Genomic DNA, 23,326 nt, shown 5'->3' with positions numbered 1-23,326 from the left:
ACTGTTTGCATTATCTCAATTAAACCTAAGCTTTCTGGGTCAGGAGGATGGTGCCTGATTCCAGACTTATAAATGTTACTGTGGCAGCAGGTGCAGTATAATATGAAAAGCAGCAACAGCGGTAGAAGAAATTACAGGGAAAAACATTTTCCTCTCCTAGGGTATTCACTCTTTAATCCTGTGTCCCCAGGCACCCTTCATTTGCCACTCTTTATATACTTAACACCACATACTGAAAATCTGGCTGGGGTCACTCTGCTCTTTTTTATATTACCTTTTTTGCATACCTTACAGGGTAGTTTTTGAGATGTTCAGACACGTATACAGTCTCTCTCATGTCTAAAGCTGGCTCATGTCTGGCTTCCCAGACAATTTTGCTTAAATCAACCAAGCATCCTGTGGTCACAATTCTCACACTCAGCCTAGCAAAAGCTGGCACTTAGGTGAGAGAGCATCAGTCACAGTGTGCACAGTGCCAAGCTACGCACAGCTAGATAGAAACAGAAAACATCAATGATGCTAACATAAAGACAAAAACAGTTACTTTAACATTTTTGGGATGACTCTGAGTCTATCGTGTCTCTGCAGGCAGCTCCTCCAGCTGTTATTTCACTTCTGCGTGCTTACGTTCTCACCAGGGCAAAAACTGCTCCATCATGTCACAGGCACAGCTCTTCCTCAGCAAATTATTTATACTCATGCACACGGTGAGATTGTGTCAAGAGAACAATATCTATTTCCAAAGAAAAACACTTGTGTCAGTGTTGGTATTGTCCGAGATGAGGAGTCAGGGACGTGATGCACATGGTTCTCAATAACAGGAATTGCAGCCACACTTTGAGACTCTAATCCCAAGTCCAATAAAATCCCCAAGAGGCTTTCAGTGGAAATAAATCCAGAAAAATAATATGAGAAATATATATATGTTCACACACACACACTATAGCTGTTCTGGGTGGTTAAACTAAGCTATGCAAAGCTCTTACACTGATATGGTTATGTATTTAAATGTACTATAAATAAACCAAGTGACATGCAGCAACTTATTGAATAAACATATTTTTATCGTAAGCACTTTGAACATCTTTTTATTTGTTAATAAACTGTAAGAACACAAAACTCAGATAAAATAATTACATTCTTTTATTCTACCTTAATAAATTGCCTTGTTTTTGAATCAGTCGTTCCTTTGATGAAAACATCAACTTCTTAAATGCATAAATATGCCATAAAAACAACTGGGGTTTGGACGACACGTTGCCTCAGGTTTTTGTTAATTTTATTTTTTATTGCTACTGTCACATATGAGAGAGTTAAAAAAAAAAAAGATAAACTGATAGTGAGGACAATATGACATTTCTTTATCATGTTTATAGACTTTCTCTCTGATGGATTCACACAGTCTCCACTGTGATTAAAGTAATTGATATTGGGTGTACACTGCAGAATAAACAACAGGGATTCATAAAAAAAAAAGTAACTGTTATTTTTCTTCTCCCTCTCTTTTTCATGCTTGGCAGTTTCCACTTTCAAGGAAAAAAACTCACAGTAGTGAAATATAAGCCTTATTACCCTAAGGCCTAAGCAACTCCACAACACATTGCAAAACAATTCTAAAAGTAGAAAAATCAGCACCAATCACAAAATCTTTCATAAGAAGACCCAGGGATGAGCACCCTGTAGTACTGCTGTCCTACGGATCCGCTGCCTTGAGGCCCAGCCGCCCCACAGTGAGAGGGCATCACTTCATCATGATCTGTTAGAGGTTGCTGCCGACGTCTTGCTTTTCTTGGCCAGCCGAGATGGCAACTGGTGGTGATGGGCAGCCAAAAAAATATCACTTCCTGTCTCAGGCTGCTGCAGAGAAGGAGGAGGGCATCCATCCACCCCCTCAATGGCAGCATCATCAGTCAAGCTTTGCTAGGCAATGATGGAGAATGAAAAGAAAACAATATTGGATACTTATATTGAACACAGTAAACAACAGAATTTAATCTGGTGTCTAGAATGGTTCCCTTCAACACAAAATCACTGAGAAATATCAGAAAGCCCTTTCTAAATAGATTTTTTTTTCTTTCTTTCTTTCTTTCTTTCTGAATTTGCAGGTACTTGCACCAGTCAAAAGACGATCTTTGTTAAGGAAAAGACTTCTGCTTTCATCCACTGCTTTCAGAGATAACTTGCTCCAGTATGAATAAATGATGTGTTTTTCAAGAGATGAAACATTCTGTGGTCTGTTTAGCACACAGAGTGCTCTGCTGTAGACTACGTGCTGCTAGGACACTTGGCTATCTGACCCATCTGTAAATGGAGGCCCTTCATTCTGCATGCTATCAGTGATTAGGTGCAACAGCAAGACCTTTACACTAGATATTAGGATAATTAAGTCATCTTCAGGAACAGTAATAGATAAAAGTGATGTACCAATGTTTAGGGTTTGAGTATCATTTCATTTAGAGAGAAAAATAATAAGTATAGTATTGGGAAAAGGTCAGGAAGCAGTTTAAGTTTAAAATCTAATGAAAACCCATTCGTGTACCACAAAAGGCTATAAGCTGTATTATTTTCTGGAACTCAAAAGTAGAATCAGTCGGTTACCCTTTTGCAAATCAGGGGTTATAAAGTGGTATATAAACCAGCTGAGACCTCCTTTTAAATGTCATACTGAAATCAGGATGTGATCAGCATGGTAGGAGCAAAATTAAGAGTACAGTAGGTGAAATTACATGCTTTATCTTGTTAACAGCTGTTTGCATAATGCTCTGCTGATTTAAAGGCATCTGTTCTTCTGCAGCCCATCATCTACTGCTAATATCCACTGTATTAGAAATCAAGCCTCCTTTGTATACACAGTTTGTGTCCCTCATTTTTGTTGCTTATTTCAGTGTTGCTATCTGAACTACTAGAGGAAACATGCTGAAATTCGAGTCACGTATGCTGAAACAACATGAAGCAACTACCGTTTTTCACTTCCCGATCACTGGAGTCTAATGTGTCTCTGCATCTAAATAAACTATTTGCATGATAAGTAGACATCTGTATGAAATTGTTAGCATTCAGTTAGCTAATATTTTTCTGTGATATTTCAAATGCCGAATCTTCTATTTCATTTTTAGAAAGACCAAACTGGTGCAATATATCTATTAAAACTGCATTTTTAAGAATATTCACCCTATTTGGACAAGTAAAGGGAAAAAAATGAAAGAGAAAGCACTTAGTTTGTTTTCAAAAGATTATGCAAATGTTCTCATATCATAGTGCAAATTTTTGTCCTACTTTTAGTTCCCTTTTCATCGCTGTATATCTTAGAATTGTTAAACAGCTTAGTGTTAGGCTTTTGTTTGATCATGTAGAGCTGTCTGACAGCTCCTGGTTAATTTATGGGTCTTCATCCTAAGAGTTAGGGCCCCAGCTCACAAACTGAGCTTCCTGAGCCCTTCAGGTCTTATTCTGATGGGTAAAAACCACCTGGACAAAGACATGAATTAACAGGAAACTGAAAAGAGCTGCAGTGACTGAGTTGAATTTAATCCTTAGAGGAAATGTGGTTCTCTCTAGCAAGTCTGCATTTCAAACCTTTGCCTTCAAAACTTTAATTAACCTTGATAGGAGCTTAATGGCTGGATCTCTACATGCTGAGATTAGAGTGTAAAAATAGGCAGTTGCTCCAGTTTTCTGGGGTGAGCAAACACCATGGCTTTTACTTTTCTACTAAGCAGCCCTTGAAAGCAGTGACAACACACACTGCAAACTGCATATGCTGCAGACTCATTTTTCCATAATTTCATCTTCGAGATAACTGATGTTCAAGTCAGGACACATCACAGCAGAAAAAACGTACAATAGCCATTAGCAGTAATGAAAGTGCTTTTCTGTGGTTATTCAGAAGGAGACATACTAAAATGAATAAACATTTTTCCTGCTGGGGAAATGGTCAAAAAGAACAAAGATAAGGTACAGAGGTGTCTTTTTCTCATCAACTGTGTTATTACTCAGGTGTCAGGACTTTCCAGTGGCATATGAAGAACTGCCCTTCAGTGGGCAAGTGTTAGGTGGTCGAGAAGAAGGCAGCAAACTACCCTGGGGAGTACTGCAGCTCCACAGCAGTGCACAGACATTGAATTTTGAAATGGGAGAATTCACAAAAACAGCAGGAGCATAATTTTGTTCCTTGTGTGAAGCACTTTGCAAATGATTCTCTAACGGATTTATATATATATATATATTTATATATATATTTCCATGCTTACTCTTTCTAATCTAATGACCTTCCTTTTTTTTCCTCTGATTCTAATCTAGTGTTACAATGTGTTCTCCAATGTGTTTTAAGTAAATTTGCAATCTGTACATTACCTGGGAGATGAAGGCCAGAGCCTGATGCTGACTTCCCTCTCCTAGAAAAGGCAGATTCAACATGAAGAAGGGTGGCAAGGTCTTGTTCACGTGAATGGTGATTGTCCTCGTGTCCCTTTTCTTGTCTGCTACCCACTGAAAATATAAAAACAATTCAGTTCTTGACAAAGGCAGAGCAAATACCTGAAACATATGAAGTTTTCTTTAGGACAGGATCAGATATTCAGTGTGTTGCAGATTTTACCTCGCCCTGGACCTGCGATTCTGTGTGCAAGTGTTAAAAACACGTTTTATTTCATTCAAAAATTGAGAGTTGTTTTATTCTACAGAAGTTAGAGTTCAGCAGCTTATGAGAGGGGATAATTTAATTTTCCTGTTTAGCACACATTAATCAGCAATGTACACTGCTTCCAATACTCCAACAAGAATTTACCAGGGAATTGTGTTTTATATATCTATAAACAAATCTCTGACGGACATATTTTCTACTTAAAATGTTTGGACAGTGTTCTGCTGGATTTGGGTATTGTGGTCTTTCTCTGGTCCCCAAGAAAGGCAGGCTGATGTTCAGAATCACAACAGGGATGAGATTTTTTTTTTTAATTTTTTTTTTCCCCTGTTGAACACCTTATTCCTTTTTGGTTTTTCTTTCTCCAATCTCTGAATTAGTTTCACATCAGCTTCAAAAAGAAATAGTAATTCATAAACATTCTTGTTGTCCACCTCAGTACTTTTGGTCATACAATTTGCGTTAAACAGCTGTGCAAATCTGGATTTATGAAATGATGTCTTGTGACTAAAACATGAGACACTTATGTGAGAACTTGTATCACAGGAAAAAAATGCTCTGTTCACATTGCTTAAACCAGGTCAATATTGAAGTGATTTATTGATTAATGACATAATTAGCTAGCAATCAGGGAACTAAACATTCTTAATCCATATCAGCAAAACTGTAATGCTGGGCTTTTATAAAATGTTAACATACCCCTGGCAGTTTCTCAGTGCCCTTCAGCACCTCACCAGAGGAGCCATGCGGCCCACATGCCCCTACTTTCCACTGACACCAGCTCCCTCCACCTGCAGATGTGGGACCCATCCTGCCGCCCACTGCCCCAATTTACACCCACACCCCTGCTTTGTTTCAAACCCAGCAAACCACAGTTTTCTTGTGCCTGTTTAATCTGGTTGACATTTGCCTTCCTCTTGTTAAGGAGTGACTTCTAGGCATGTGCTTTCCCAGACAGTTTGGGCTGTCCAGTTGACAGTCCCCTCTTAGCAGCAGCTGGGACCCAGGAGATATGGCCAAGCACCCCTGCAGGTTTATCTTTTTTTTTTTTTAAATATTTATTTTTTAGCCTAGTTTTTGAATTTCCTTAAATATTTGAGTTAAAATGTCCTTCAGCTCTCTAGCAATGCTATGTATAAATTGTAGGCCAGACTCTCATACAGGAAGCCTGACTATTCGACCAAATAATCTCATGAATAATTCCATGAGCTGCTCTAAAGAAGAAGGGTAACTGAGCTCGATGGATACTGTTGGACACTGGACAGTGCTGCCAAACAAAGCACAAAACCCCTCTGCTGCAGTTGGTGTCCTCCTGAGTGACTTGGCCTGGAGAGCCTCCAGGTGCTGACAGGGCAATTTACCACCAACCATCCCCTGCAAAGGGCAGCTCCACATATTCCTTGTTTTAAAGTATTCTCTGCTCTAGCAAGACTTGATAAAAGCCTATGCTCTGGTTTAGGCACCAAAATAAATAGCAGCGGGGGAGCCCTTTTCTTCTCTTTCTTTGTCTTTCAAGTAAAGGGCCTACCTGGATCTGCAAAAAATCTGCTTTCAAGGCATACATACCTCTACTAACTTGGTTCTGGTCACATCTGAGTATTTTGTCCATGGTATATTCTTTGACAGAGACACTTTTCTACTTCTCTTATTTTCCCTATTTTCCCTATTTTCCCTATTTTCTGCTTGTTCACATTTCACGAGATAGAGCAAGGAGACAGAAGTGCCCTTTGTGGTGCTACCTTGCTATTCCATGCATCTCCAGAGTGCTTGAGGCCCTACAGATGAAGCTATTTTGTTTTCTTGAACATTCATGAGAAAAGACAGGGGGTGCCCACTAGATAAACAGTTTAGATGTACACTCTGCCTCTGAATTAGCGTGGAGGTTTTCGTCCTGTGAGCCTGTTATGTACTGAGGGAAGAGCACACCACAGCCAGTGGAAATCATTAGATGCTTACTAGGGAATAAGTCTCCTCACTACCTTTATAAACATACTGAACATCCTTTGCCTCAGTTCTTTTATGCCTCTTCCAAATAGATTGTTTTTTTCCCCAGTCACCTCTTATGTCCATTTTTTCTGCCTCTTCTCAAGCCCCTTTCTACACATTTTTTTTTTCTTTTCCATCTCCTCCCTGGCCCAAATTTTTGTCTCACTCTAACGCTCTACCTTTCAAGTCAGCAACTCACAACTCTCAACTCTTTATACTAGCTCACCCTAACATACTTCGAAAAAGGGCTCAGAAATAAAACAGTCTATGAATTGTAAAGGGTCAAAAAAGACTGTTTCAGACCTTTATCTGATCCTAGTAACGTAAAGCATCATTGAAGTCTTGCAGAAACGAACATACAAGGCAAATGCCGGGTTACTTCTAGTTTTTTAGAAGTTTCTTTAGAAATCTCCCTTCTCTTTCATCAGTGAAGGAGCAACTTCCCACACAACTCTTAGAAAGAAGAGTCAACATCTCAGAGCACCATGAGCAGTACCCTTGTGTCCCTGCCGAGGAACTTTGTACAGCCACAGGGAACCCGCACTCTTCTTGGGTTCACAGGACCCGAATAATTCTGTCACATTCATTACTTATGATTTTCCACCAGGAAAACAAAACAAAACAAAACAAACAAACAAAATCAAAAACAACCAACCACAAAAGCCAAAACCTTTCTGTTCAGTTTTGGAGAAAAATTACATATACATAACACACTAACATTTTCAGAAACAGAAGAAAAAAAATATGCATTTCACCCACCCTTACTGCCACCATTGTGTGTTTTTCAATTCAGATCTGTCTGCATTACACTGCAGAGGCTTCTCCTATGTGGTTAGGTAGCACAGGTACCACAAGCTATCCAGTGGGGACAGCAGAAAGCCCACTACTGGGTGAAGACCAGTGAGTAAGTGCAATTTTTATTCTTCTGGGACATCAGGCTGCTGTACCCTGGTAATGGAGAGAAACACCGCATCTGTTGTGTGCCCATAACAGTACCAAAGCCTTGACTTACCTGCACGTTGGAGCAGTGATGTGAGATGGTTTGTTTTCCTTTGAAATCCTTTCCATCAAACTGTCTCAGGCAAACCATTGAATGCTGACGTTTACACAGAGAATTGGGAAACCTGCCCCTAACAAGTTCTCTTGCATTCCTGTGGGTTGACCACCCCTGAGAATAAAGCTCTGTATCTGTCTTCTTTAAACATGGCATTAGGTTTAGACTGTTAATGTAACTTAAACAGCTCAGCATTCTCTGTGAAAAAACTAGGGACATTACTGTTAATGAGCAAATGGATGTTTTCCGTATCTGTGCTATGGCAGAAGAAGACTGTCTCACACAAATAAAACTGCTGCTCTAAAATGTGACTTAGAATCACAGAATCATTAAGGTTGGAAAAGTCCAAGACCATCTGGTCCAACCATGAGAGTAACTTGCTTCCCTCAATGTAGATGCATAAAAAAATAAGAGCAAGAAGCTTCATATTTTTTCCTGGGGAAATTTGTTTCTTGCTACAGTTGCAGGCATAGGCACCATGCTTACACTTGCATGTTTATTACAGAGCGTACTACAAGTACTATTAGAGTTCCTCGTTTATCAGAAACAAAGGAAATAAACCCCACTTTTCTAAAAATGAACCAACATTTTTATTAACAACTTTAAGCCAATTCATTTACTCTAAGTTGAAATTTAAGATGAACTATATGCAATTATTATAAAAAGAAATACAGTACAGCATCTATGCAGACTTAAGTTCAGAGAAGCCTCATGGCAGCATATATTGCATGAGCATCATTAGGTCTTTGGATATAATTGTACCCTCTACATATACGTTTTTAAACCACTTGATATGTTTTCAATTTGGTTTTAACACTTTGCAGTGAGATATACCTCTAAAAAAAGATGAAAAGTCCACTAAAAATACTTATGACTGAGTATGTTCCATTTTCTTTTATACTGTGTCAAGCATAGGGCACTTTTGATATTAATTTTGAGTCCTAAATTAATTTATAATTTGCACTATGTAATTGTATTCAGTGTGTGACTTAAGAATTTTGTACGATGTTCATTATAATTTATATGAAGTTCTAGTAATTTCTATCTGCATAAAGATAGTCCCATCAAAATCAATTGCTGCCCTGCACCAGCATAAGATCTAAATTACATTGAAATCACTGGTGAGGGATACAAATGTAGTTAATATAAAAATGAAAGATTTTTGCTACTTTTTTTTTTTTTTTTTTTTTTAAAGCAGATTGTGTGACACAGGTGGTCTGTGTGTACTAAAAACAATCCAGAGATTTATGTCTTAGTGGGGAATTAGGACATTTAATGTAGGTTACTAGGCTTCCAGGTTGGATTTCTGGGACAAATTAATTATGTTGAAAGTTGTTTATATATGTTGTCTCAGATTATTTTCAGAATGTAGACTGGGGAAAAACAAACAAACAAAAACAAACAAACAAACAAAAATCAGACAAACAATGACCTGTAGGGTTGCAGCAAAACCTCAGCTGGACACAGAAAGATGCAACCCCATAATGAAAGACCTGCCAGGGGTACAGAGAAGCACGGGGTACCCGGGCCGTGGGAAAGCAAGAGCAGCCAATGCCAGCCTGACCAGTTCATTGCCACTACATTGTGTCTCATGTTAAAAAAAATGTCCTGCCAACTTGAAAGCATGCATTGGCTTGATCATTAATGAGAGCGCAACACCAGTTGAACTTCCAGTTTGTTTAGGTGGAGGATTCCCTTTATAAAAACTGAGTTTCATGCGAGGCCTCAAGAGTTTCACCACTGCTCCCCTCTGCCTTCTGCTCATCTTTGCCTGTGACAAAAAATATTTTTAGCACTCAACACCTGGGCTGTACATGGTCTCTTCCACCACCTCATCTGAAGGCACTTTCCAGCTTCTCTATCTTGGGTTGTGTGTACGCAACAGTGCTAAGAAAGGGACAACAATTCACACTGCAACGGCTTGGGTTTTATTCACTATCCCACAGTGAGCCCTATATAATAAACAGATCTCTATATATACTGGAACCTAATTTGCTAGTCCAAAACATGTGGCCACCAAGGCTGCATCAGGGAAAAAAAAGCTCTGAAATCCCTTTCTTCTATTCTTAGTATATGTCTTCCAGTTTACATCACTTTGGCAGCATTTTTGGCTCTGTTACAGTGTTCTGCAAATCACACACTGAAGATGTGATAATCATTTGTCATACATAGGTCATCAAGCCCTGAGCTGATAGTGTGCTGCCTGCCCTTTTGCGGAGGCAGCACAGGCTACTCGAGTTCCTGGTTCACTTCACTGCTCTCCTTTCTCTTGTTATTTTGCTGTGAGAGGAGCTCCTAGGATTGCCCAGCTCTAGAATGAATATGCGCACATTTTCCAAAGACTGTACAAAGGCTGGATACAAGCTTACCTCAGAGGTGTCTGTGAAAGCATGCAGAATAAACTTTGGGACTGTTCTGAGGAATAATTTAAATCCATAAAGTTACTTTTGATCGTGACCAATCATACCAAAATTGGTCCATTGTGTTTTGGGTCAGTTTTTCTCATCCGTGATATTTTCTGCTTCTCTGAACCACTTTCAGTTGTCATTCCCACCCAGTGCCACACATGGGGATACAACCTATTATAAAGGAACTTGTCCATTAGTTTGGCTATTTGAACCTTAAGTTAAAATACCAGTCTTGACTTACTGACATCTTTACTTTGTATGCTGCTCAGCAGCACCAGAAGGTAGTTTATTTATTCCAAATTCTCATGGAAACAGCTGGAGCTGTTTCAGTGGAAATCTCTATTGAATAAAACTTGAAGCTGGTTCATTTCTTTATTACTCAGGTCAGCCTACTTGTTCTGCACCATTATTCATTACATCAAAATCCTATCTGTGCTGTTTTGAAGGCAGTGACCCACATTGAATTTTACAGTCAAACTGTATGCTACTTTTTTAACAAGTACAAGTTAAAAGGAAATAATTTCATAATAAAAAATATGTGATCAACTTTACCAAAGCCTTCATAATACCATGAAAGTGAAAGTAGTTTAGATGTCTTAAAACACAGTTTCATCCAAAATAACCTAATGCTACCCGTTTACATCCTTTCTCTTGTTTTTAGGTTACAAAATCATTTCCACTAAGCACATTTGGAAAATTAGGGTTCTTCTAAAAGGTGCTGAAGGACAGAGCTCTGCTAAAAAAAAATAATACAGCGTAAACCATCAACTAAGTAACTGAATGAAGAATTTGCAGAATATAAAAATGAACAAAGCATTAAAAAGAAAGCAGCTATGAAACAGATACTAGCTATGCATGCAGCCCTTAAATTTTGCTCAATGGTTTTCATGCAGTTCAAACTGCCTATTTACATTATTGCTAAACACAACATTTGAACCAAAGACAGTTCTTGCTCAACACCAGCTCATTTCACTTGAAAATAAGAAATGATATTCCAAGTATCTTTAAAGCTCCAAGGCAGACCGTTATAATGCTGATGACATACCAAATTTGATGGGATTGAACATAAACATAAACTAATTTTATTGGCTGGCAAAGATGAACTGAAGACATAAATATGTTTCATTTTTAATCAGTGCAAATATTGCTTAATTGTAGATGCAAATCTTAAAAATATACCCTACATCCGGCTGACAGAATATTGTCAGCCTGACTTTCTCATTAAAGAAGATGTACCTCATTGGATGGAAGAATTAACCTTGGATTGTTAACACCCACAGAATTTTCAAAGCCCTGATTTAACTTCCACTGCTTACACTTTCATCCTCTACCCCTTTCTGAAGTACACCATTAGCTTCATAATGCTGGAGCCAACCAACGTGTTTACTACATCAACATTTCTGTTTAGATGAGGTGATACTGTTGATGTAAATCTCCAGATCACCTGCCCTCACCTTGCTTAGTTTACAATGTCCCTGAACACAACAGCTGGATTCATTTTGCACAAAATTAAATCACAACATTTCCCCAAAGGAGGCACCAAAATGCTAATTCGCTCCATAGGACCGGATTAAAGATAACCCCCAAAGTACACGAAGTCATGCCAATGATGGTACCATCATCTGTACTCATACAATTAATGAGTACTTGTACCAAAGCTTCAGAGGGTGCATAAGGAATTTCACACTGGATCCCAGGAATGAATCACCCAAAGTCTCTTACTGGAGATTGAGACCTACAAGATTTTTCCACAAGCACTGACTCATCAACAGGCCATAATCATTTCATAATAAGACTTTAAATATTGGATGAAGAATTTTTCCTTTCCTTATTGATGACTACAAATTTTCTTAGACAAAAAAAAAAAAAAAAAAGTGATATAGTGAATAAAAATCTGTAATAAAACGGTAGTTGACATGTAAACGTACATCCTATGGTTTTAAAAGGCAAATTCATTAAAAAAAAATAGATTGCTTGGAGACACTTAATTGTCACTTGAACTATACTATTAACATTTAACATGTAATTGACTTGACAGTGTAGTGATAGTCCACTCTCTCACATCTTTTCCTCAGAACTCTCCAAGGGGTATGCATTTTGATCTGCAGACCATACTCTAACACACTGTGTCTGTGTTTACTTTACAAAGAAAAGTGAGAGAATGACTAGGGTCAAGGTGGTAATAATGGCTGCATGAAAGATGAGGGGTTTGAACTAAAACTTCTGACTTTCCTGTCCACCAAACTAAAAGAGAATACATGAGATAACTGATCTCCAGTTCTCAACTTTTTTGCTCTTGCTTGAAATTTCAAACAGAAACAAAATCTTGCCTTGATATTTCTCAATAAATTTCCCCTTGCAAGAGAAACTGAAAACTGTAATTCAGGTCCAAACCAAACCAACATGAAGAATTATTCAAACAAATTATGGCAATGTTATCAGAATATTCAATGGGGTTTGACCTAATTGGATGCATCCAAAACAACAGTCATAGCTTTGAAATACAGAACAAACAGTTTTCCTCTGTATGCAAGAAATCACTTTTTAGAGGAAACTTTCAAGTTGGGCTATTTGGGTTTAAATTATCAAAAAGAAAAATATCTCTGCTGTTTGTGCTTATATTTTCAACTTCCACATGCCTTCTTTTCTTTTCTGTGTGTTCCTTTCTCTTTCCAGCCCTACAACTCAGCTCAAAAGAACCGGAACAACAACAAAATTACACATTATAGCATCAAAACCAAGGAAGTCTGGTTGTCTCGGGGCCTGTACTTGAAAGCCAGTTCACCTTTCTGTATAAGAAGGTGCAAACTCCAAAATTAACCTCTTCCTCATTTGGGGTACTTTGAAGGATTCTTCAGAAATTCCAGATGAACGAGGCATTAAACCCTCCTGGACATATTTAGACTTTCTTTCCTGTACTGAATATTTTTTATTTTTTATTTTTTAAACATATAAAAGCATTGAATATCATTGTCCTTGAGTCCTCTCACAAAATTTTCTGAAATGAGCCAATGGGACAAGACATTCTGAAGCAGATACAGAGAGACAAAAAAGCATACTTCACAAGAAACAGCTTAACACCTGACAGCTAAGTACTTCTCACTTATCTTACATAGAAGACCTTTTTCAAAAATTAAGAACAAGAAATACAAGTCTTTAATTGTTTTATCTGAAAATTGAGAATATTGGGAAAACCACAAATTTATTTACAAGCAAACAAACAAAAACCCTTCAGAAATTACCAAACAGCTAAGATAGCTTAAAAAACATCTTTTTGCTACCTGTGTAATAAAACAGGAGTAAAAATGCGTAAGTGTAGACAAATCTAAAATTCAAATAAGTAAATAAATAAAATACATTTAAAGTTTATAGAAGATCTGTGAGGTAAAACGCTTAGTGAAATTGAACCAAAGTGTACCCTGGCAAGCAGATACTATTCTTTTGGATTCAATTAAACTACTAAGTATAATCATGAGTATTTTGTTTAGAAACATATTTTTCTCACAAAGATCAAATCTTGAGTTAGTTCAAACTAGAATTTCTGTTGGTACTAAGGAACAAGTATAATTGGATAGAGTATGAACTCTTATTTCAAGTTTCAATCAAATCCTTGACAATCAGTACCAGAGGATTATCTAAAAATGCAGGAATTTCCACAGAGAAATACCATATAAAAATCTTATGCTGAATTCTTTGAAACATCTGCTTATGATCTTTTGTCAGAAACAGTAGTTTGTGCTTAGAAAGGATGCTGGAAAGACAATCCATAATAGCTCTCTCTTTCTTCCTTGACTAACTCCAAGGTGCCTTTATGGAATTGCACACCCTGTCAGTGCTGCTGGCCTGGCCAGTCTGGCACAGAAATTAAGTGCTGCAAAATGTCTGCTGTGTGTATTTGGAAATTATATAGACTATCTCTGCAGCTGTGCATGTCCTCTCTGATGATGTGCCTTAGTCCTTTTGTTAACAAAAGGAAATGGAAATACAGCTGTTTTTATGCATGGAGCTCAGAGGAAGACAGTGATGAATTTAATAGATGCAACAATTGTTTCCCGATATATAATCAAGATGGGTTGTTATTATAATTGTCACAGATTCTCTTCCAAAATATTTCACGTTCAGTCCCAAGCACAATAGATTTTGTGAAGTGCTGACAGGTTAAAACTTCATTATTAATGTTGCATAAATCCTATATAAAACAAGACTAGCTCTATCCTCCTAACATGCCATTTTGACAAGCAGAAATAACAAGTTCCAGGTCCTTTACCAACCACAAAACATAGAAGCTGTTGTATCAGAAAGAGAAGACTGCATGAATTACCGCTCAGCCTGTAACACTCTTTAACAGCACAATTTCCTCTTTACTGGTATGTGTGATGCATGGCAATTTTGCTTTCTCTCCCCATTCCTCTGCTTAATTATTATGAAAAAGATGTTCCTTTCCATTATTTGAGAATATTCCTTGCTTCTATAGATGAGACTGTAATTAATGAGACTGCAAGAAAGAAGAAAAACAATAAATATGAATCCTAAATTAATGAGATATTACAGATATTATGGATTAGAGCTCTTCAACCTTGCCAACTAGAACAATGGCAGCCAGACAATGTCTGCTTTCTTCTGCTTTCATTAAAAACATTTTTAATTAAAAGACACCAACTGAGTGGAGAGAAAGGGTTCTTTTTTCTTCTCTAGTAACCAGTGATTTCTGTTTTTAACTTTCCCTGCTCAAGATGACACTAAGAATGTTTGCCTAGCAGTGCAATGGGAGGTGACGGGAGAAAGCATGCAAAATTACCGTGTTTGACATTTCACTGTGCTTCACTGTAACATCCGTGCTGAGCAGCCTCCCACACTGCTGTCTCAAGCCCTGACGTGGGGCTGATCTCACCCGTGCTCTCTCGTCCCCAGTGCCGGGTGGCTGCGTAGCAGCAGAACAAAGGCAGTGCCCCGTGAGCATACTGCCAGCTGAGCCATCCTCTGATTTGGAGACAGAATTGCTAGGACAGCAACCAACTTAAAATGGCTCTTCCTGACTACAGTAGATGACAAAGAGAGAAGCAGGGTGTGCCTAAACCCACCTTGAAAAATGGCACCAGAGCTGCGACCGATGTGCATACATACTGTGGAAGGACAGTGTGCATCACCCACCTTGAAGTGCTGGGGATTAAGATATGGGGGGTGGAGGGGAGAGGGAGGGAAGAGCAAAACAGGCTCTTCAGATATGTAGAATGAATCTGAAGAGAGACATTCCCGTACTTTGACACCTGGTTTTAATGTCTTATTGAACAATAATAGTGAGTATCAGACTAGAAAAACAGGGCAGAGCTGGATTTTCTGTTTTGGCATTTTTCTTACCTTATCAGTTTTCCTCCCTTCTACCTTGTGCTCCCCAAGACTTGCCTTTTTACTGGGTAACTGCCAACAAGCCTACTGCAATGACAGGTCAAATCCATTGCTTCCAGACCAAGGCATCCCTGATGTAACCTGGTGAAGACATTTTGTAATAATTCCAACAGTCCCAGCTGAAGGCAGTGAAATTCCCTGGAAAACAAACAAACAAAACAAAACCAAAATTTAAAAAAAAGTTAACTCCTCTCTCAAACCTACTGTACTGTTTGTGTGCTTTTCCTTCTTTACATATTTAGCTAAAAACAAAAAGGATCAGTATAAAAACCCTAACGTGTTCTCCTTGCTTTTTACTTGGACTGCTCAGAAATCTAATTATGTTTGTAGACATTCTTAGTGATAAATGCAACAAATACTGTCTTACAAAAGGTATTTCACAGACTGTGTTGGGGACAGCTTCTTTTTTTTTTTAAAATAAATAAATAAATAAATAAATAATTATATATATATATATATATATATACATATATATATATATATGTATATATATATATTGTATGCTACCTGCGGCAAAATCAACCTCCAATATATGACTGAGGCTCATGGGTCCTACACCAGAAAATGTAAATTTGCCATGGAATATTGCCACGGAATCAAATTGTCTGTCCATGAGCGTATCTGTATACACATCACAACATTTTATGTGTTTTTAAGTTTGATTCTCTGGATTGCAGCTAAGCTCTCAGAAAAATGAGACAGAGTAAGAGTGAGAATAATAGTAACATCATCTAAGTTTTGGTTCACTTTATTCTTATCTTTCGAAGCAAGAATTCTTTTTAATTTTAAAGTGAATCCAAGACCTATTGATACCATGTGCAACCAATGTAATAGGTGCAAGCCTGCAAACCAGGGAGGCCAGAAAAATTCCAGTGGTTATCAGAGCATAGCATAGTGATGTTCTCACAGATTAAAGGTTGGGTACAAATATTTCCAAGTACAAGAACTTGAGGGAGGCATAATAGTGCCAGTAACAAATTTATAACTGTAGAACAGCCTTCTAGTGCTGCTGTAATAGCTGCTCATCAAATTTGCAGCCTAGCAAGACCACTTTCTACCCAAGTGTCTAACTGGTTTTCCTCTAAGATTACTGAGATATCTTAACCACATAAATATTTCAAATCCAATTTTAAAAGCTGATTTTTGAGTGTTAATGATCTTATCACTTGGCCTACGGTTGACTGTTCATGTCAATGTAATTACATTACTTATACTCTCTCTACTGTATGAAGTGTAGAAGGGTTTGGGGGGGGGTTTATACACACTGCTTTTAACAAATATATTTATGAATTAAAAATAGATGGCAAAGCATACAAGAATTTTTTTATGTACTTCCTCATATGTATCTAGACATTTGAAAATCATTTTCTATATCCCTACTCATTTTATTAAGTATGGAAAATAGTTTAACACAGGGAAGATGTAATGCACAAAATCTCTTTCTTTAGCACCATGAATTAATCTGTGCTTACAGGCATATAATTACAGGAGTAGTTGGATCTTTCATGCTTTTTCTGCTTGCTATAGAAGCTATGTTCTAGCTGAATCCCAAGTGAGTGAACAGATTTATAAACTTAAAAGATGTGAACAGATTTATAAACTCAAAAGAAAATGTTACGTTAAGAACTGCATATTCCATATATGGTGTTGGAGTATCAAAGACACTGTTACTAGCTGCTACAAGAAGGTAAATATGCACTTTTTTTTTTTAATTTTTATTTTTCCTCAGTGCCATGATGTACAGTTCCCCTTACCTGGCAGCACACTGGAATATCTAAAGCTCAAAATACCTTCTACCAAAAGTCACTCTCCATCGTTTTAAGGTCTGAAAATAAAAAGTAAAACAATGAACCCAAAGCTATGACTTCAAGGGGAGCATTGCATTTCAGCTGGTAAAACAAAAATAGGACCGCTGAGTCATTGTTTGCATCTTTTCTCCTTGATTGTGCTTCAAGCAATTACAATTTGGATCTATAAAAGTTTTCCAAAACCAAGTTTGCAAAAACATTTTTGGTTTTGCTTTTGCAAGCTTTTTTTGAGTTGATGAATTATTTTTCTCCATACAGTAATGCAAACCTGTATTTTTCCCTGAGGATGATCATTTCTTTTTCTTTTCTTTTTTTTTTTTTTTTTTTCTCCATATCTGAAAGGAGGAGAAAGAAATGAACAAAGGAAAGAGACAGCTGTATTAATCACCGAACAGTTTTAAAGAGTACTGACTGCCTCGTTTCCAACAAATACTTCACATCCTGATTGATGAATAATAAGAAATTAGATTTCAAATAATGTGCATGAAATAAATTCAGCATCATCCTCCTTTTTGATAGTTCAGGTTTATCAGGAGATGAGAAGCCTAGAAAGGTGAGAGAAAGCACCTATAGGGTACTGTAGGATAGTAATGCAGAGTAACATACAAACTAAAAAACAGGCTTATTTCAACAGACATTAAAATACAGGATTGTCATCTGTGCACCACAGACTGGCAATGAAAAATTCATTACTCATGCAGTACCTTTTACCCCATCAAAGACAGTTCTACAATATTAAGGTTATTATACCCTGAGAACAGGACCCAGCTGGCACCTCTAAATTTAGCTGAATATTAGGACATGTGGGAATTTCTTACAGATGGCAGCCATCTCATCTGTGCTGGAAAAGGTAAAAGCAATATAATTTCATTACTAGCAGTGAGCTTTTGCCTGTCACATTTGTGAAGCAATGACACCAGAAGATTTTTTTAAGTATTAGATTTCCCTCGACTAACAGAAACATATAATGGCTTCACTCTGCATGCTAATAACGTAAGAAATTGGTCGGCTTATCAGCAGCTGAAGAACATATATGCTAACACTGTAGAAATAAGTAATAGATGTTTTATTATTAGCAATCACATCTGCAATCAGAGTTGTAAAGCTATTATTTAGCTTACCTCTGTTTATTGATTAAGAAGCATTTTTAATTAAACTACCAAAATTCCAGTCTTGTTCATTAGTTACATAATAGAATTAAGATGAAAAAGGGCCAGCTCAGGGTTTGCTCTGTGAGTACTAATTAATTCTATTAATCAACACCAGTTAAAAAATTCCGTTTTGAAAATGATAGCGAAATTAACAGAGAACTAAAGCCAAAGTGGGAACCTCATATTTGTTTCAAGTTAAAAAGCCTAAATTAGACACTTCCTCATTTACAAGAGAGGATGGAAACCTCACAGCTCTAGCAGGGCATAAAAAATTGGAGAGGTTTAGCTACAAGCCTTCACATTGCGCACATGGCCTCTCAAGTCAAGCAGATAGGTACAAGGAAACAATGTAAACAGCAGTATATTTAACAGTGGCTTCAATAATCAGCATCTAAAGCAGAGTTTACTGCAGGAAAAAAAAATCACTCTCCTTCTAAGCTCAGATATTACATTCAGGAAGTTAATCATAATTAATCATTTAATTCCATCTGCCAAATTCATCTTGAATTTTCAAGGTAGTTGGTGTTCAGCTTTTAAATTTTGATGCTTTTATTAGTAAGAAATAGCAAAATGCCCAGCCTAGTTCTAGGTCTCGGATGTTGCAGAAAAATAGAGAAATGAGCAGATTCTCCAAGCATGTACAGATCTCCAATCTGAAAGGCCTCTCTTACTTAGATAAAAACACCTAAGATGTAAGCTTCTTAAAAATTAAAAAAATAATATGGATGCAATAGATCCACTTGAAAAATAACTTTAGATTTCGTTCACGTGTTTGAATTGTGCTCACTTTTGCTAACATTAAACATTTTGCTAGAATTATTTTTTTTCTTTGTGGGAGCCCACCAATTTTACATGTTCATGTTTACATATGTTTTTCACTATATTACACAATACATCTTATTATGGTGTTCAAAATATCACAATAGAGATCTTTTGCTAAATCTTCTATATAATTTGATGTGCAGAATTATTTTTCAGAAGTAATTTTCATATTAAATTTATAAAACAGTTTGTATTCATCATACATTCATGGATGCTATATAATTTATGTAATCTTTGCTAACACTTTGACATTACTAAAACACTGTACTTCACTATCTCTAAATTTCATGTTTGTAGAATTTTCACTTTTTTTTTTTTTTTTTTTTTTAAATCAAGAATCACATTACTTTGCAAGGTAGTATATTTACCAAATGGACAAAAATTCTGATCTTCTATCCACTAGAATTCTAATAAAATTATTTGCATGCTAGTTTTAATACGTGTGCTTCCTTTCAGGTCAGAATGTTTGTTCCCAGAAGCTTCGCTGGTGTCACATAGTTTACAAATAATTTGGCCAAGAGGTCTTAAACAAACCTTCCATAAAAAAGAACAACTTGGAAACTAACACTTGCCCTATCTGATTCTGTTTATCATCATCTTTAATTACAGAACAAATGCCATCGCATTATTTGCTGTGAAGTATGCCTGCCATGGCGCCTATGTTGACACTGTGGTTCAACGCTAACAGTTCCTGACGCGACACCTCAACCAGGATGCCAGATGCTCATCCAACAAGGTCTGTGTCAATCAGCTGTCCAAGGTCAGTGACCTGAGGGATATAACTAAATGTATGTGCAGAACATGTATTTTGTCAATGGAATGTGACTGTGGCATTGTATTAGCAGGATTTAATAGGAACATCATCCTTGAAACTGACATTCCAGCTGACAGGTTGACAGGAGAAAAGACAGAAAGACAGGGGGAAGAAAGAAAGAGGATATTATCTGATGCATAAAATGAAATCTGTCTGTATGTTACATCGCTCTATACTACGGGTCAATATTTGACAAAGACAGATGTTTAACCAAATGTTTCTTGATATGTCAAAATATTAGTTGCTTGTCATAGTGTTAATCAAAACTATTCCTGGGAAGTTAGAGCTACAAAGAGAGACATTCATGCCAAATATCCATGTTTCCATGCATTTGTTAAGTCTTATTGCTATTACTATTATTATTGTGTAGTTTCAGCTAAATACTCCATGATTCAGTGTTGTATGCAGGAATGCAGCATGTTTGCCACACGCATGCATATACACATGCATGCATCATTACGTGAACCTTGCTCATCCATTTGCAGGTATGCTGTGAACTGACAGGATTGTGCAAATGCAAACAGCAGGCGTGATGCTACCAGTGCTAGCCATACCTTTGGTCCTCAGTGTCATTCAACACTTCCAATTATAAGGCTCCATTTTCAGAAGCTCACAACTTTAATTGTTTGAATTGTTGTTTCCATCTGAGGCTCCTAGCCCATCTATAACCTTTCCTTTAATTCCAGTCAAAACAACTTAACTTTTGTCCCATATATGTTCAGGGAAAGCTGACCTTTTTCTTTTTCTGAATTAAAATTAATAACAAAAATATCCTAATGAATTTTCAGTTCTTTAATTTAGAAATGACTTGGAACATGTCAAGGATATACACTGGTATGATTTAGTTTTTATTTTATTTGGGGGGATCACATCTGCAAGACTAGAAAATTTACACTAGTGGGACTTAAGTTTACCACAGGGTTCACCATTTGTGATGGTGCTCTAGATTATGCAGAATTACAACACTCAACAGAAATAAAGGCTTCCCTCTGTTTCATGGACAAGAAGGGAGCCTGACAAAGCTTCAGCTGTGCTAGCTGGGGAAAAGCAGGGGAAGGAAGAGCGAGCTGGCAGCCAGTCATGAGGACAGCCAAGAGAAGAGCCCTCTGAGAAGCGCTGGGAGGAGGCTGCCAGCCAGCTTCCTGCTGGCAGAGTACTGTTCTGGGTGAGGTGCAAAGGAAGGGTGTCCAAATGTTCCTGTTACCTCCATACTGATAGAAAACTGATAGGTTGTGGAGGGGTGCAAGGAGAAGACGCAGGAGCGCCTTTCAAACAGACTTTCAAACTCTCTCTTACTGTGTCTTATTCAGGGAATTTGTTTTTCTCTGTTTAAGAAGCTCTTGCTTTTGACCATTTCTAACAAAACTTGGATTTTTGGCTGACCTCCTATTGAGGAAAAGGTGCAGGCAGATGCACCTCAAGTTCCTGTATGAGCTGGGCTGCTGTAAGGCATGTATTTATTAGATGCTAACACCCCTGTTTATATAGGTACTTATATATAGGACGAAGTGCTGGCTTTGCTAATCTTGGTCTATGGTTTCTTCTAAATGTCTGTTGTGTCCTGTGTTTGTACATAGTTGGATGTGTCGTGCTGCAACTACATAAATTAAAGACAATTATTATAAATAAATTGCTACTTTTGTTTATTTTCATTTAGATCACTAAGTACCAAAAAATAATTCTCATCTCTTGTGTTAATTATATTGAGTTTCTAAAATTGAACTATTAATCATGATAAAGCACAGAGGGATCACTGCATCACTGTAGTACAAGGTTAAGCTTACTGTAGAAAAACAAAATTCTCATTATCTCTCTTACCTTCCTGAAGCAGTGTATAAAGAATTGTGGGACCCTGTTGTCCTACTGTGGAAACAAGGTTGAAAGCACTGAAGCAAATCTCCAAGATATTACTGCATTTGAAAATAACCTACAAAAATTTAAGGAAAAACATTTTCTGTTAGACAACGTATTTGTAAATTGCCAGAACAACAAAACTATCCTCACAGTCACTAACTATGTGATTTACTTTAGGCACATGAATTGTTTAATGGCTCGACTTAAGATGAAACTTATGTAATAAAAATATTAAATAAAATAGATAAGAATATTACAGTAGAATCAAGTTGAAGCATTTTATAGGTAATTAATTTGTATAATCTTAATTCACAGCACCATTAAGAATACTTTTCAAAGAAAATTTTATGATCTCTCGGTATGGCTAAGATGTTTGTTGCCCTTTTAAAAAAAAAAAATATCCATTTGAATAAGCTAACTAATAAGTGGAGCCAAAGTGGCATTGACTTTTTTTTTTTTAATAGATATCTTTTCAACATGTATAGAAAAAAGAACACTCAAAATACATACAATGGAAGAAAGATAACTAAAATATGCATTTCTTTCTACTATAACAGTTTCAAGAATTTTCCAGAAATCCATTTATTTTAATTTTAATTTAAGAACTTTAATAAGTTCATTGATTGATTTATTCTTTAAATAAGCAAGCAATTAAAGGATGCTACTATTTTCTATGTTTATATAACATCTTTTAATCTGATATTCATAATCATGAAAACAGGAAAGTAAGCAATTTAATCCTATAACAATATATCCACATTATAGTAAGTAGTGTATTGTATCATTCTTACTGAAATACTTACAGAAGTGAGGCAGCTTTCCCCCAGGTCACAAGGTCAGGCAGAATCACAAAACTTGATGTATCTTAAGTTTAATTTTCTAAGACTCACTGAGAGCCTCTTCCTGTTCATATTCAAATAAGTTCTTGTTTAAATAGAATGGTCAATCTTTCTGACCGCATTGTAACACACGCATCTGAAGTGGACTGCCATTGTAATTTCTGGCTTTCCATAGCCCATTATTACTGAAAAAAATTACAGACTTCATAGATTATCGGATAAATGAAGAAAAATGCCCTCTCTATATAACATTCACTATCAAAGTCAACAATGAAATGGAAATTCCTTGTTCCTTAAGCAGAGAAGCACTAAGATTTATTTTTATGCTTTTTAATGACTAAAAGAGAAATCAAGTGTCATGAAGTATGTATGCTCACCCTAACAAAATGATATACCATGAACTACTGAAGAAAATGACCTATTTTAAACAGAAATAGGCTTAAACATTTTTGTATTTCTTTTTTTAACATGAAAATTAGCAGAATGTGTTTAGTGCTCTATTCTTGTATACAGGCCTTACTGTGATCTTTGTCTTTTTGGTC

General features: G+C 36.8%; 1 long non-coding RNA gene across 3 annotated transcripts; it reads right to left on the bottom strand.

Annotated features, from left to right (window-relative positions):
* Positions 1–1,120: 1,120 nt before the first annotated feature.
* On the bottom strand, positions 1,121–23,326 carry LOC137857862 (uncharacterized). 3 transcript variants are annotated; one of them, XR_011097303.1, is made up of 4 exons: positions 21,910–23,326; positions 7,394–15,634; positions 4,354–4,488; positions 1,121–1,920 (listed from the first exon to the last, which is right to left on the bottom strand). It is a non-coding gene; the product is annotated as an uncharacterized lncRNA (long non-coding RNA). The 3 variants fall into 3 exon arrangements; XR_011097302.1 differs by having other exon boundaries at positions 1,121–4,488; positions 21,910–22,018; positions 22,749–23,326; XR_011097301.1 differs by having other exon boundaries at positions 1,121–4,488.

The sequence above is a fragment of the Anas acuta genome, chromosome 5 (genome assembly GCF_963932015.1).
Source record: "Anas acuta chromosome 5, bAnaAcu1.1, whole genome shotgun sequence".
Classification (NCBI taxonomy): domain Eukaryota; kingdom Metazoa; phylum Chordata; class Aves; order Anseriformes; family Anatidae; genus Anas; species Anas acuta.
The sequence above is the reverse complement of the archived record's forward strand: the minus strand, read 5'-3'. Positions and strand labels throughout refer to the sequence as shown.